The 14,256-nt window shown below is 44.4% G+C and overlaps 1 protein-coding gene across 1 annotated transcript in view; it reads right to left on the bottom strand.

Annotated features, from left to right (window-relative positions):
• LOC130283226 (mucin-2-like) overlaps positions 1–2,872 on the bottom strand; it is an 87,606-nt gene extending 84,734 nt beyond the window's left edge. The window contains exon 1 of the mRNA XM_056532432.1: positions 2,767–2,872. The gene's annotated coding sequence lies outside the window, so the exon portion shown is untranslated. The remainder of the gene's footprint in view (positions 1–2,766) is intronic.
• Positions 2,873–14,256: the final 11,384 nt, after the last annotated feature.

Below are 14,256 nucleotides of genomic sequence, written 5' to 3'. Positions count from 1 at the left end.
GTGCAACTCATCTCCCGCTTCTATTGGTGGCCGACTCTGGAGACGGATGTTGTGGACTTTGTGCGAGCCTGCACTATCTGTGCCCGGGATAAGACTCCTCGCCAGAAGCCCGCTGGTTTTCTTCATCCTCTGCCTGTCCCCGAACAGCCTTGGTCTCTGATTGGTATGGATTTTATTACTGATTTACCCCCTTCCCGTGGCAACACTGTTATTTGGGTGGTCGTTGATCGATTCTCCAAAATGGCACATTTCATCCCTCTTCCTGGTCTTCCTTCTGCGCCTCAGTTGGCTAAACAATTTTTTGTACACATTTTTCGTCTTCACGGGTTGCCTACGCAGATTGTCTCGGATAGAGGCGTCCAATTCGTGTCTAAATTCTGGAGGGCTCTCTGTAAACAACTCAAGATTAAATTAAATTTTTCTTCTGCATATCATCCCCAGTCCAATGGACAAGTAGAAAGGATTAACCAGATCTTGGGTGATTATTTGCGACATTTTGTTTCCTCCCGCCAGGATGACTGGGCAGATCTCCTCCCATGGGCCGAATTCTCGTATAACTTCAGGGTCTCTGAGTCTTCCTCCAAATCCCCATTTTTCGTGGTGTACGGCCGTCACCCTCTTCCCCCCCTCCCTACTCCCTTGCCCTCTGGTCTGTCCGCTGTGGATGAAATTTCTCGTGACCTTTCCATCATATGGAGAGAGACCCAAAATTCTCTCTTACAGGCTTCATCACGCATGAAGAAGTTCGCGGATATGAAAAGAAGAGCTCCCCCCGTTTTTTCCCCTGGAGACAAGGTATGGCTCTCCGCTAAATATGTCCGCTTCCGTGTCCCTAGCTACAAGTTGGGACCACGCTATCTTGGTCCTTTCAAAATTTTGTGTCAAATTAATCCTGTCTCTTATAAACTTCTTCTTCCTCCTTCTCTTCGTATCCCTAATGCCTTTCACGTCTCTCTTCTCAAACCACTCATCCTCAACCGTTTTTCTCCCAAATCTGTTCCTCCCACTCCTGTTTCCAGCTCCTCGGACATCTTCTCGGTCAAAGAAATTTTAGCTGCCAAAAAGGTCAGAGGGAAAAATTTTTTTTTAGTGGACTGGGAGGGTTGTGGTCCTGAAGAGAGATCCTGGGAACCTGAGGACAACATCCTAGACAAAAGTCTGCTCCTCAGGTTCTCAGGCTCTAAAAAGAGGGGGAGACCCAAGGGGGGGGGTACTGTTACGCCGAGCGCTCCGTGTCCCCGCTCCTCCCCGGAGCGCTCGCTTCACTCTCCCCGCGGCAGCGCTCCGGTCACGTCCTCTGACCCGGGGCGCTGCGATTCCGCTGCCAGCCGGGATGCGATTCGCGATGCGGGTAGCGCCCGCTCGCGATGCGCACCCCGGCTCCCCTACCTGACTCGCTCTCCGTCTGTTCTGTCCCGGCGCGCGCGGCCCCGCTCCCTAGGGCGCGCGCGCGCCGGGTCTCTGCGATTTAAAGGGCCACTGCGCCGCTGATTGGCGCAGTGGTTCCAATTAGTGTGTTCACCTGTGCACTTCCCTATATCACCTCACTTCCCCTGCACTCCCTTGCCGGATCTTGTTGCCTTAGTGCCAGTGAAAGCGTTCCTTGTGTGTTCCTTGCCTGTGTTTCCAGACCTTCTGCCGTTGCCCCTGACTACGATCCTTGCTGCCTGCCCCGACCTTCTGCTACGTCCGACCTTGCTTTTGCCTACTCCCTTGTACCGCGCCTATCTTCAGCAGCCAGAGAGGTGAGCCGTTGCTAGTGGATACGACCTGGTCACTACCGCCGCAGCAAGACCATCCCGCTTTGCGGCGGGCTCTGGTGAAAACCAGTAGTGGCTTAGAACCGGTCCACTAGCACGGTCCACGCCAATCCCTCTCTGGCACAGAGGATCCACTACCTGCCAGCCGGCATCGTGACAACCTGATATAACTCAGGATCAGTACAGGATAAGTAATGTAATGTATGTACACAGTGACCTCACCAGCAGAATAGTGAGTACAGCTCTGGAGTATAATACCTGATATAACTCAGGATCAGTACAGGATAAGTAATGTAATGTATGTACACAGTGACCCCACCAGCAGAATAGTCAGTGCAGCTCTGGAGTATAATACAGGATATAACTTGGCTGTAAAAGGCTATGTTCACATGACACGCAAAGCTTGCTGAACGGAATTGCGGAATTCGAATGGAATTGCACAATTTTAATTGAATTGTTCTCTAAAAACATAGAAGTCTGAATAGGACAGGGTAATCCCATTAAAGTAAATGGGTAGTATATTTTTGGCAGAATTTCCGGCAGAATTCTTCCCTAGATTCCGCATGGAGATTCTGCCGTGTCTACATAGCCTAAGGGTAGGGTCACATGTAACGGATCCGCAGCGACCCATCGTGTACCTACAGCTGTTAACACCCCCACGTTCCCTCGCCTGCTCGCAGCAGCAATTCGCCGCTCCGAGTAGCCACACAGTCACCAAGTGCACTTGTATTGTACTCAGACACCGCGAGCAGCCGCGATGTCTGAGTACACTGTGCATGCACTTGGCGACTCGCAGGCCCCTGTGTGGCTGCTCGGAGCGGCAGATTGCCGGTGCGAGCAGGCCAGGGAACGTGGGGGGTGTTAACAGCTGGAGGCACACTACGGGTCGGGTCACCGGCGCATCCGCAGCGTAAAATACGCTGCAGATCCGTTACATGTGACCCTACCCTTAAAAAGTTAAACTGAATGCCTCTGATCAGATAACATGTCATTTGCGGGTCCAAACCTTATTTGCGGATCCCATACTATCTGGGTTCTCATGCTGCAGTTACCACATAAAAACCACAATGGCCGCACAATGTCATCTCCATAGAACGGCCCTTAAGGCTCCGTGCACCCATGGAAGAGAACTATCAAGCATTGCGCAGAGGAGCAGTCGCCCATAGCAACCAGATTCCATCTTTCATTTTTAAACAGGCCTATGAAAAGTGAAAGCTGGACTCTGATTGGTTGCTATGGGCAACTGTACCACAGCACAACTGCAACTATGAGCCCGCAGTATTCCGGCAGACATTTTAAGCTTCAAAACAGAGGTATTTACTGGAAAAATTTGTCTGAAACTGCGTGACTGGTTGTTATGGGCAAAATTTAGACAGTTCGGGTTGCGGCCTGTGTGTACATTTTATTGGCGAACTTTAATTTATGATATATGGTATTACAGAGCCAGAAATAAATCATATTTAGTGCAAAATTTAAAAACAAACATGGAATTGCGCAATTTTGTGTGGCAATAATTTTTTCAGAGTTCATATTATGGTTTAACTGACATTTTATTGTCAGTTTATTAGTTGGCTGTCTGGGCATGCTGGGAGTTGTAGTTTTGCAACAGCTGTAGACACACTGTTTGGAAAACACTATATTAGGGAATAATCTAGAGCAGTGTTTCCCAACCAGGGTGCCTCCAGCTGTTGCAAAACTACAACTACCAGCATGCCTGGACAGCCTTTGGCTGTCCGGGCATGCTGGGAGTTGTAGTTTTGCAACAGCTGGAGGGCCACAGTTTGGAGACCACTGGTAAAGGGGGTGCAGAGGTAACTGGGCCCAGGAGCCTCAGGGGCTTATAAGGGTCCATTCACACTATGAAATTTCCGTACGGAGAAATTCCACTCAGAAAATTCTGATGCAGCAGAATCCAATTGAAGACAAGAGGCTGCTGCGTCAGAATTTTTTGAGTGGAATTGAATTTCTCCGTACAGAAATTTTGCAGTGTGAATGGGCCACAACGGAAAAATCCTCTGCACAAATTCCAATACCGGAATGAACACGTCTATTCTTTCTTCGAATATCCGTACCGATTTTGACGGTTCGCTGGTGCAGACCGAATATATCCAAGAATATCTCTGGGATTTTGCAGATTTTGTAGTTTGAATGGGCGCTACAGTCTTTCTTTCTTGTAAATGCATTATAGCATTATAGCTGAGGGTCCCCCCCCTTTAAGTTATGCCACAGACTCTGAATGGTTGCTATGGGCAGCATGGCCAGTTTCCCTTTGAGGTTGAAATACAGCCATAAAATTAAAAAATACGGGCCTAAAGTTGGAAGTCATAGGGACAATCGTCCGTCAGTGCACACATTGGTTAGTCATTTTTAATGGCGTTAAAATAATAAGCATGGACATTATTTACATCGATACATGAAAAATAAGTGGCAGGAATTACGAAATTTGACCATTAAATGGGGAAAAAGGCTGTAAAAAAAAAAAAACAACAATTCTTTACCTCACAACATTACCTCACAATGTTAGCTCACAACTGTACCTCACATCTTTACCTCAAATCTTTACCTCATATCTTTATCTCACATCTTTACCTCACAACTTTACCTCACATCTTTACCTCACATCTTTATCTCACATCTTTACCTCACATCTTTACCTCACAACTTTACCTCACATCTTTACCTCACATCTTTATCTCACATCTTTACCTCACATCTTTACCTCACAACTTTACCTCACATATTTACCTCACATCTTTAACCTCACAACTTTACCTCACATCTTTATCTCACATCTTTATCTCACATCTTTACCTCACATCTTTACCTCACAACTTTACCTCACATATTTACCTCACATCTTTAACCTCACAACTTTACCTCACATCTTTATCTCACATCTTTATCTCACATCTTTACCTCACATCTTTACCTCACAACTTTACCTCACATATTTACCTCACATCTTTAACCTCACAACTTTACCTCACATCTTTATCTCACATCTTTACCTCACAACTTTACCTCACATATTTACCTCACATCTTTACCTTACAACTTTACCTCACAACTTTACCTCACATCTCTATCTCACATCTTTACCTCACATATTTACCTCACATCTTTACCTCACATCTTCATCTCACAACTTTACCTTACATCTTTTTTCCTCACATCTTTACCTCACATCTTTAGCTCAAATCTTTACCTCACAACTTTACCTCACATCTTTACCTCACATCTTTACCTCACATATTTACCACACATATTTACCTCACAACTCAACCTCACAACTTTACCTCACATATTTACCTCACATCTCAACCTCACAACTTTACCTCACATATTTACCTCACATCTTTACATTACAACTTTACCTCACATCTTTATTTCACAACTTTACATCACAACTTCACCTCACATCTAGGGTTGCCACCTTTCCCTCAGAAAAATACCGGTCATGGGTGTGGCTATGTGGGGGTGGAGCCACAAAAGGGGGGGGGCCCGATTGCACAGGGGCGGAGGGATCAGGGGTTTAAGAAATGGCACGGGGGATGGGAGGGGGGTTTAAGAAATGGCATAGGGGATTGGAGGGATACAATATATATGCGGGGGGGATTTTCCTTTATCGCACAAAAAATTTACATTTAGAGAATACCTACCAAAACCCTATTTATGCCAGCGGCGGCGGTAGTGGTGGTGCGTGACAGCAACGCTGGCTCTCTGTGATGACGAGTGACGTCCCCCTGCACAATGTCAGATAAACAGGCTAATCAGACAGTATCACACATGACAGATTTAGATGCACAGGCTCAGCAGATAGTATCCCACATGACAGATTTGGATATACAGGATCAGCAGACAGTATCACACATGACAGGATTAGATACACAGGCTCAGCAGACAGTATCGCACATGACAGGATTAGATACACAGGCTCAGCAGACAGTATCGCACATGACAGGATTAGATACACAGGCTCAGCAGACAGTATCGCACATGACAGGATTAGATACACAGGCTCATATCCCACATGACAGATTTTGATATACAGGCTCAGCAGACAGTATCACACATGACAGGATTAGATACAGAGCGCAGCAGATAGTTTCACACATTAAAACATTAAATCATTGTTTCCCAACCAGGGTGCCCCCAGCTATTGCAAAACTACAATTCCCAGCATGCCTGGACAGCCAAAGGCTGTCTGGGCATGCTGGGAGTAATAGTTTTGCAACAGCTGGAGGCACCCTGGTTGGGAAACACTGCATTAAATACACAATTTTGCAGAGAGGTCTCACCAGTCTCTTGTCTTCACTTTCTCCTTTCCCCGGGCGGCTCCAGGTTAGGAATGTCCGGGGTTGAGGAGGAATGGGGGGGGGGGGGGGGGGCAATTATTTATCCCATGGGGCCACATGAGAAACTAAAAATATTGCGGAGGGCCGGGTAGTTTTTCCCCAGATTAGGAGCATAGTTGTCCCCCAGATCAGTATAGTTGTCCCCCAGATTATGAGCATAGTTGTCCCCCAGATTAGGAGCATAGTTGTCCCCCAGATTATGAGCATAGTTGTCCCCCAGATTAGGAGCATAGTTGTCCCCCAGATTAGGAGCATAGTTGTCCCCCAGATCAGTATAGTTGTCCCCCAGATCAGTATAGTTGTCCCCCAGATTAGGAGCATAGTTGTCCCCCAGATCAGTATAGTTGTCCCCCAGATTATGAGCATAGTTGTCCCCCAGATCAGTATAGTTGTCCCCCAGATTAGGAGCATAGTTGTCCCCCAGATCAGTATAGTTGTCCCCCAGATTATGAGCATAGTTGTCCCCCAGATCAGTATAGTTGTCCCCCAGATTAGGAGCATAGTTGTCCCCCAGATCAGTATAGTTGTCCCCCAGATTAGGAGCATAGTTGTCCCCCAGATTAGGAGCATAGTTGTCCCCCAGATTCGGCAGCATAGTTGTCCCCCAGATCAGTATAGTTGCCCCCCCAGATTTGAAGCATAGTTGTCCCCCAGATTAGGAGCATAGTTGTCCCCCAGATTAGGAGCATAGTTGTCCCCCAGATCAGTATAGTTGTCCCCTAGATTAGGAGCATAGTTGTCCCCCAGATCAGTATAGTTGTCCCCCAGATTAGGAGCATAGTTGTCCCCCAGATTATGAGCATAGTTGTCCCCCAGATCAGTATAGTTGTCCCCCAGATTAGGAGCATAGTTGTCCCCCAGATCAATATAGTTGTCCCCCAGATTAGGAACACAGTTGTCCCCCAGATCAGTATAGTTGTCCCCCAGATTAGGAGCATAGTTGTCCCCCAGATTACGAGCATAGTTGTCCCCCAGATCAGTATAGTTGTCCCCCAGATCAGTATAGTTGTCCCCCAGATTAGGAGCATAGTTGTCCCCCAGATCAGTATAGTTGTCCCCCAGATTAGGAGCATAGTTGTCCCCCAGATCAGTATAGTTGTCCCCCAGATTAGGAGCATAGTTGTCCCCCAGATCAGTATAGTTGTCCCCCAGATTAGGAGCATAGTTGTCCCCCAGATCAGTATAGTTGTCCCCCAGATTATGAGCATAGTTGTCCCCCAGATCAGTATAGTTGTCCCCCAGATTAGGAGCATAGTTGTCCCCCAGATCAGTATAGTTGTCCCCCATATTAGGAGCATAGTTGTCCCCCAGATCAGTATAGTTGTCCCCCAGATCAGTATAGTTGTCCCCCAGATTAGAAGCATAGTTGTCCCCCAGATTATGAGCATAGTTGTCCCCCAGATCAGTATAGTTGTCCCCCAGATTAGGAGCATAGTTGTCCCCCAGATCAGTATAGTTGTCCCCCAGATTAGGAACACAGTTGTCCCCCAGATCAGTATAGTTGTCCCCCAGATTAGGAGCATAGTTGTCCCCCAGATTACGAGCATAGTTGTCCCCCAGATCAGTATAGTTGTCCAGTTGTCCCCCAGATTAGGAGCATAGTTGTCCCCCAGATTAGTATAGTTGCCCCCAGATAAGGCAGCATAGTTGTACCCCAGATTAGTTGTCCCCCACATTAGGCAGTCCCCCCCCCCCCCCCCACACACACACACTGACACAGACACATATATACACAGACACATATACACAGACACATGTAAACACATACAGACACATATATACACAGACACATATATATACAGACACATATATACACAGACACATATATATACACAGACACATATATACACAGACACATATAAACACAGACACTCACCCGCCCTGCACAGCAGAGGGAGACAGGATACACGGCCTCTCCTCCTCTCCCCTCCCTGCTCTGCCCATGGAGGGTTGTAAGACTGCACGGCAGAGAGAAGGCGGGGGAGGGGGAGAGAGGAGACAGGAGGTGCAGCCCCCTCCCCAGCACTGTACAATCTCTCCCTGTCACAGGCTGGTGGTGTCAGACCTGGGCATTGTACGGCCCGACAGTCAGTGGGCTTTGTGTCGGGGCTGAAACTGTAGTGCGGCAGTCTGCAGGTCACAGGCAAAATTTAGTTGCCGATCATGAAAGAAGTGCTCATCTGGGGACGCTGCTCAGTCCGCCCCTGTCAGTGAATGAAAAATACCGGCCATTGCATGGTCATCCAAACTTACCGGCACAGCCCGGAATGTAGATGAAAATACCGGCAGGGTGGCAACCCTACTCACATCTCAACCTCACAACTTAAACTCTGGGAAAGAGGGGAAGTGAGATGGCGGCTCGTGTCGCTTGGTGTGGAGACTCCAGGAAGACACCAAAGGCCATATCAACCCTTTTCAAAGAATTCATAGAGACGCATTTTCCTCAGGAGGTTGAACCTAGTGTGGTAGTCTGGGGTGAAGGATGCAATGGGGTGTTGCGAGTGGTAGTGATGTAGGGTGCTGGCATTAACCCATTGTTGTCGTGATGCCAGGGTGCGGGTTCCTCAATGCAATAGTCCTACCGCCACCCGTCCCATAGACGAAAGGGAGGAATAAAGGAATGTCCGCAGCAGAAATTGAAGTAAACCATATTTTAGGCAACTGGAGATAACAGACAGTCCTTTGTAAGAGGACCGTGGTACAGGCTCCTCACAGGTTTGCTGGGACTTTTTAGTTGAACGAGCTTGGATTTTGCTAGCCACTGTGCTAGTGAATTTAAGGGTAATTTGGGTCCAGTAGTCACACAGGATTTGTAGGTTTTGAGCTGGATTAACTCATGTTTTGTGGCTGCTGAAGAATAGGCTTCAGGCCTAGCTTGAATTGATGAAAGAGATATGAGATTGATGTGCTTTCTCTGATCCATAACTAAGAGCCAGGAACAAGAGAGAGAATTAAGTGGCAGCAGCCCCTTATATATTAAGAGGGCGGGACAAGGCTCATTGGTTAGTATAACCTGTCAGTCCTGACCTAAGGAACTTTGGGTATATCACATGACCCAAAGGTCCTTGAACCATAGCATAACATAATGTATTTAGAGCCACGTGACCTCTAAGGTCCTATACAGAGGTTTACTATAATTAAATATATAAATATTTGCAACAATCCACATTAATATGTGGTGACTAGGGGTTAGCCCTCCAGGAGAGCCCTATTAGCATAGAGGGACTCTGGCTGAGGGGAGTTTAGACAGAGGGACAGGACCAAGTCCTGTACCGGGACACCAGACTAGGGTCTAGTGTCTCCAACAACAAAGAAGTGACCCCATCTCCATTTCCATCTAGAATCACAACCCCAGCTATAACAACAAAGGCAGCCATGGTAACTGAAGTGAATCCTTGTAATGAGGAAGATGGAGGACATGCCTCACCAGCTCAGCAAGTGCTGGATAAGAAAAAAAAGAGATTTTTATATAGAGGACAATAATTTATTATTGAGGAGGTATGTTTGTGATTTCTGATTTATATATGTGTAAAAGTGTGATACACCTGTAATACAGGCTCCATTCATAGCTCCCACCATCGAGGATTAGAAAAACATAGGGGCACCCCAGACATTCAAACATCACTCCATGCCGGATGACTGGTGATGCGGGGCGAAGGCTCGTGATGTCACGGCCACGCCCCCTCAATGCAAGTCTATGGCCGCCACACCCACTCCCATACACTTGCATTGAGGGGGCGTGACTGTGATATCACGAGCGGGGCGTGGTCGTGATGTCACGAGCCTCCGACGCTGCACCCGAAGCTGTAAACGAATGCCGAGTGCTGCAGGGAGATTAAGGGGGGGCGAGACCCATGCGATCTGACATCTTATCCCTTATCCTTTGGATAGGGGATAAGATGTCTAGGGGTGGAGTACTCCTTTAAGCAGTGGTCTCCAAACTGGGGACCTCCAGCTTATGCAAAACTACAACTCCCAGCATGCCGGGACAACAATTGGCTTTGGAGACCACAGATTAGAGACCCCTGTGATTAACATATATGTTTCTTTCCTTTTTAAGCATATAAAACATATACGTTAAACATAAACAAAAATGCAGTATGGCCACAGACTAATATTACTGTATCTACAACAAAACCTGTGACAATTCTTTATTTTGCCCAGTTTTTGGGGTGACAGCTGGGTAAATGTATCCTGTGATGAAAGTTGTTGTAATATGAAATATATTATATGGAAAAGATAGTATGCACTCACCGCTAGGCTATGGCTGTCAATCCTGGGAGTCCGGGGACACGGATGGAGTCGGCATCTTCATGGAGCGCTCGGAGGCTACACCGGTGGTTTCGCGGGATCAACCCACTCTTGAGGCCGGAAGAAGTGGGTTGATCCCGCGAAACAACCGGTGTAGTCTCCGAGCGCTCCATGAAGATGCCGACTCCACCCGTGTCCCCGGACTCCCAGGATTGACAGCCATAGCCTAGCGGTGAGTGCATACTATCTTTTCCATATAATATTACTATGATACTGCAGCTTTTCTAATATGCACCTCGCAGGTGGCGTTTTCACGTGAGTACCCCGGGCCGCCATATCTGTATATACGATCCATAAGGAGCCATAGAACAGGCTTAGATAACATTGCACACCTTGTGAGTGCCCCCATCTGCTATTTCTTTTGTATAGTCGTAATATGAAATATAACAGCGTTTTGGGGAGGGGCCTGTCCTTTGTTCGGATGCTTTTCTTACTTTCGTTGCTCCAAAAATCACTTAGAGATAATGTAATAAACAACTAAGAAATGTTCATTAGGAAAACACGCCAGCGATTTCGGGATTTATGGCGGCGGGTAATGACATGCAAATCACGCGGTTTCCCTTTAATGAAACAAGCTGCGTATAATCCGGTCCAAATCCAATTACGGTGGCATGAGGAGGATCTTATTGAGCACATAGCTTTCTTATAACGTGATGGCCTCGGGGCATCTTACACTTCCTTTTCAGGTTCCCAAGAAGTTTCTTGACATCATTCGCGGGCGCGGTGCCCGAGCTGTAGAATTTAATTCAACAGGTAAAAGGGATTTGTCCAGGATTAGAAAAACACTCGGCTTTCTTTTAGAAGCGACGCCACACGTGGTATACAGGTTATGAGGGGTAATACAGCTCTGTCCCATTCACTACGGTGAAGCTGAGCTGCAATACCAGACACCTCCAGTGGACAAGAGTGGCGCTGTTTATGTTAGAAAGCAGCCCTGTGTTTCTTTAAGGGGTCTTGCGCAGGGTAATTCCTACATACATGCTAAGGCTGCTTTCAAACTATAAAACATTTGGAAATCGTTTGTTCTACGGCCGGTCCAAAATCCTATACGGGCGTTAGAAAATCCCATTATAGTCTATGGGATTTTTCTAATAGCCGTTTTAACCCGTTATTGCCTGTTATTAATAACGGCCGTTATTTTGTGATGGGCGATAGTAACGGGAGAATTAGTGCATGCACTAATTCTCCCGTTCATTAGCCCGTCAAAAAATAACGGCCGTTATCACTATATACAGATAAGTATTATCCTGAGATATTCACTATATACAGATAAGTATTATCCTAAGATATTCACTATATACAGATAAGTATTATCCTAAGATATTCACTATATACAGATAAGTATCATCCTAAGATATTCACTATATACAGATAAGTATTATCCTAAGATATTCACTATATACAGATAAGTATTATCCTAAGATATTCACTATATACAGATAAGTATCATCCTAAGATATTCACTATATACAGATAAGTATTATCCTAAGATATTCACTATATACAGATAAGTATTATCCTAAGATATTCACTATATACAGATAAGTATCATCCTAAGATATTCACTATATACAGATAAGTATTATCCTAAGATATTCACTATATACAGATAAGTATTATCCTAAGATATTCACTATATACAGATAAGTATCATCCTAAGATATTCACTATATACAGATAAGTATTGTCCTAAGATATTCACTATATACAGATAAGTATTGTCCTAAGATATTCACTATATACAGATAAGTATTATCCTAAGATATTCACTATATACAGATAAGTATCATCCTAAGATATTCACTATATACAGATAAGTATTGTCCTAAGATATTCACTATATACAGATAAGTATTGTCCTAAGATATTCACTATATACAGATGAGTATTATCCTAAGATATTCACTATATACAGATAAGTATTGTCCTAAGATATTCCCTATATACAGATAAGTATTATCCTAAGATATTCACTATATACAGATAAGTATTGTCCTAAGATATTCACTATATACAGATGAGTATTATCCTAAGATATTCACTATATACAGATAAGTATTATCCTATCTGTATTATCCTATACTTATCTGTATATAGTGAATATCTTAGGATAATACTTATCTGTATATAGTGAATATCTTAGGATAATACTTATCTGTATATAGTGAATATCTTAGGATAATACTTATCTGTATATAGTGAATATCTTAGGATAATATTTATCTGTATATAGTGAATATCTTAGGATAATACTTATCTGTATATAGTGAATATCTTAGGATAATACTTATCTGTATATAGTGAATATCTTAGGACAATACTTATCTGTATATTGTGAATATCTTAGGATAATACTTATCTGTATATAGTGAATATCTTAGGATAATACTTATCTGTATATAGTGAATATCTTAGGATAATACTTATCTGTATATAGTGAATATCTTAGGATAATACTTATCTGTATATAGTGAATATCTTAGGACAATACTTATCTGTATATAGTGAATATCTTAGGATAATACTTATCTGTATATAGTGAATATCTTAGGATAATACTTATCTGTATATAGTGAATATCTTAGGATAATACTTATCTGTATATAGTGAATATCTTAGGATAATACTTATCTGTATATAGTGAATATCTTAGGACAATACTTATCTGTATATAGTGAATATCTTAGGATAATACTTATCTGTATATAGTGAATATCTTAGGATAATACTTATCTGTATATAGTGAATATCTTAGTATAATACTTATCTGTATATAGTGAATATCTTGGGCCGACTTATCTTTATATATATAGCAGTATTTTCCAACCAGTGTGTGTCCTGGATCACTTAAAATTTGACCTTGGCGTAGAAGGAAAATATTGTGGTTCAATGCACTTTCACTATAGAGTTTTAGCTCTTGAGTGGAGATCGGTAGAAGAAACGTTCTTTGGGTTATTGGAAACCAAAACATTTCAGATGCACAGTTATGGGGCTCTAGGGTAATGGGGAGACTTGGTCCCCTGTCCTAGTGGCACAATTCCTGCTTATCCCATGACCCCATCTAGAGGGAAGAAGATGTAGATGATAGCAGCCATGACCTGGGTTCACTGTACATTCACATACCTTGGCATCAGAAGTCATGATGAGTAAGTGGGAATCACGTGATCTCAGGGGAATGCTGCAGGGGCAGATCATGCATCATTCTCCATCCTCCATTGTTACACATAGACCTTAATGACAACCATAATAGCCGGTTATAAATAGTATAATTACCGATTCATTATCACAAATACATTCTAGTTATTGCCATTTGGTGAAATGTAGTGTTTATTTATGACTGGATAAAATATGATTTATACAAGAAGACTGAATACTAATTGGACATAATAAATCAACGTAATAACCATGAGATTGCGCTGGAAGGTACGACCAAGGCTGGAAGATACAGGGGCGGACTAAAAGTGGTCATGGGCATTTAAAGGAGAAGTCCCATGTAAGACAATTTATCCCCTATCCAAAGGATAGTGGATTAGTGTCTGATCACGGGGGGTCCAACCACTGGGACTCTCTGCATCACCTGTACGCTGTACATCACTCCAACTCTCCTCGCGCATGAAGCAGGGGGTCGGCACATGCCGTCCATTTATCTCTATGGGAAAGCTGGAGATGCACATGTACAGCATGTTGACCCCCACTCCATGCACAAGGAGAACCAGAGTGCTGTACAGGAGATCACGGGGGTCCCAGCGGTAGAACCCCCCTGTGATCAGGTACTTAAAAGGGGATAAATTGTCGTTCACGGGACTCCTTTAAGGCCGTGGATCTCTGAC

The sequence above is a fragment of the Hyla sarda genome, chromosome 7, assembly GCF_029499605.1.
Source record: "Hyla sarda isolate aHylSar1 chromosome 7, aHylSar1.hap1, whole genome shotgun sequence".
Taxonomy (NCBI): domain Eukaryota; kingdom Metazoa; phylum Chordata; class Amphibia; order Anura; family Hylidae; genus Hyla; species Hyla sarda.
Note: the sequence above shows the minus strand (reverse complement) of the source record. Positions and strands in the feature narration are given on the sequence as shown.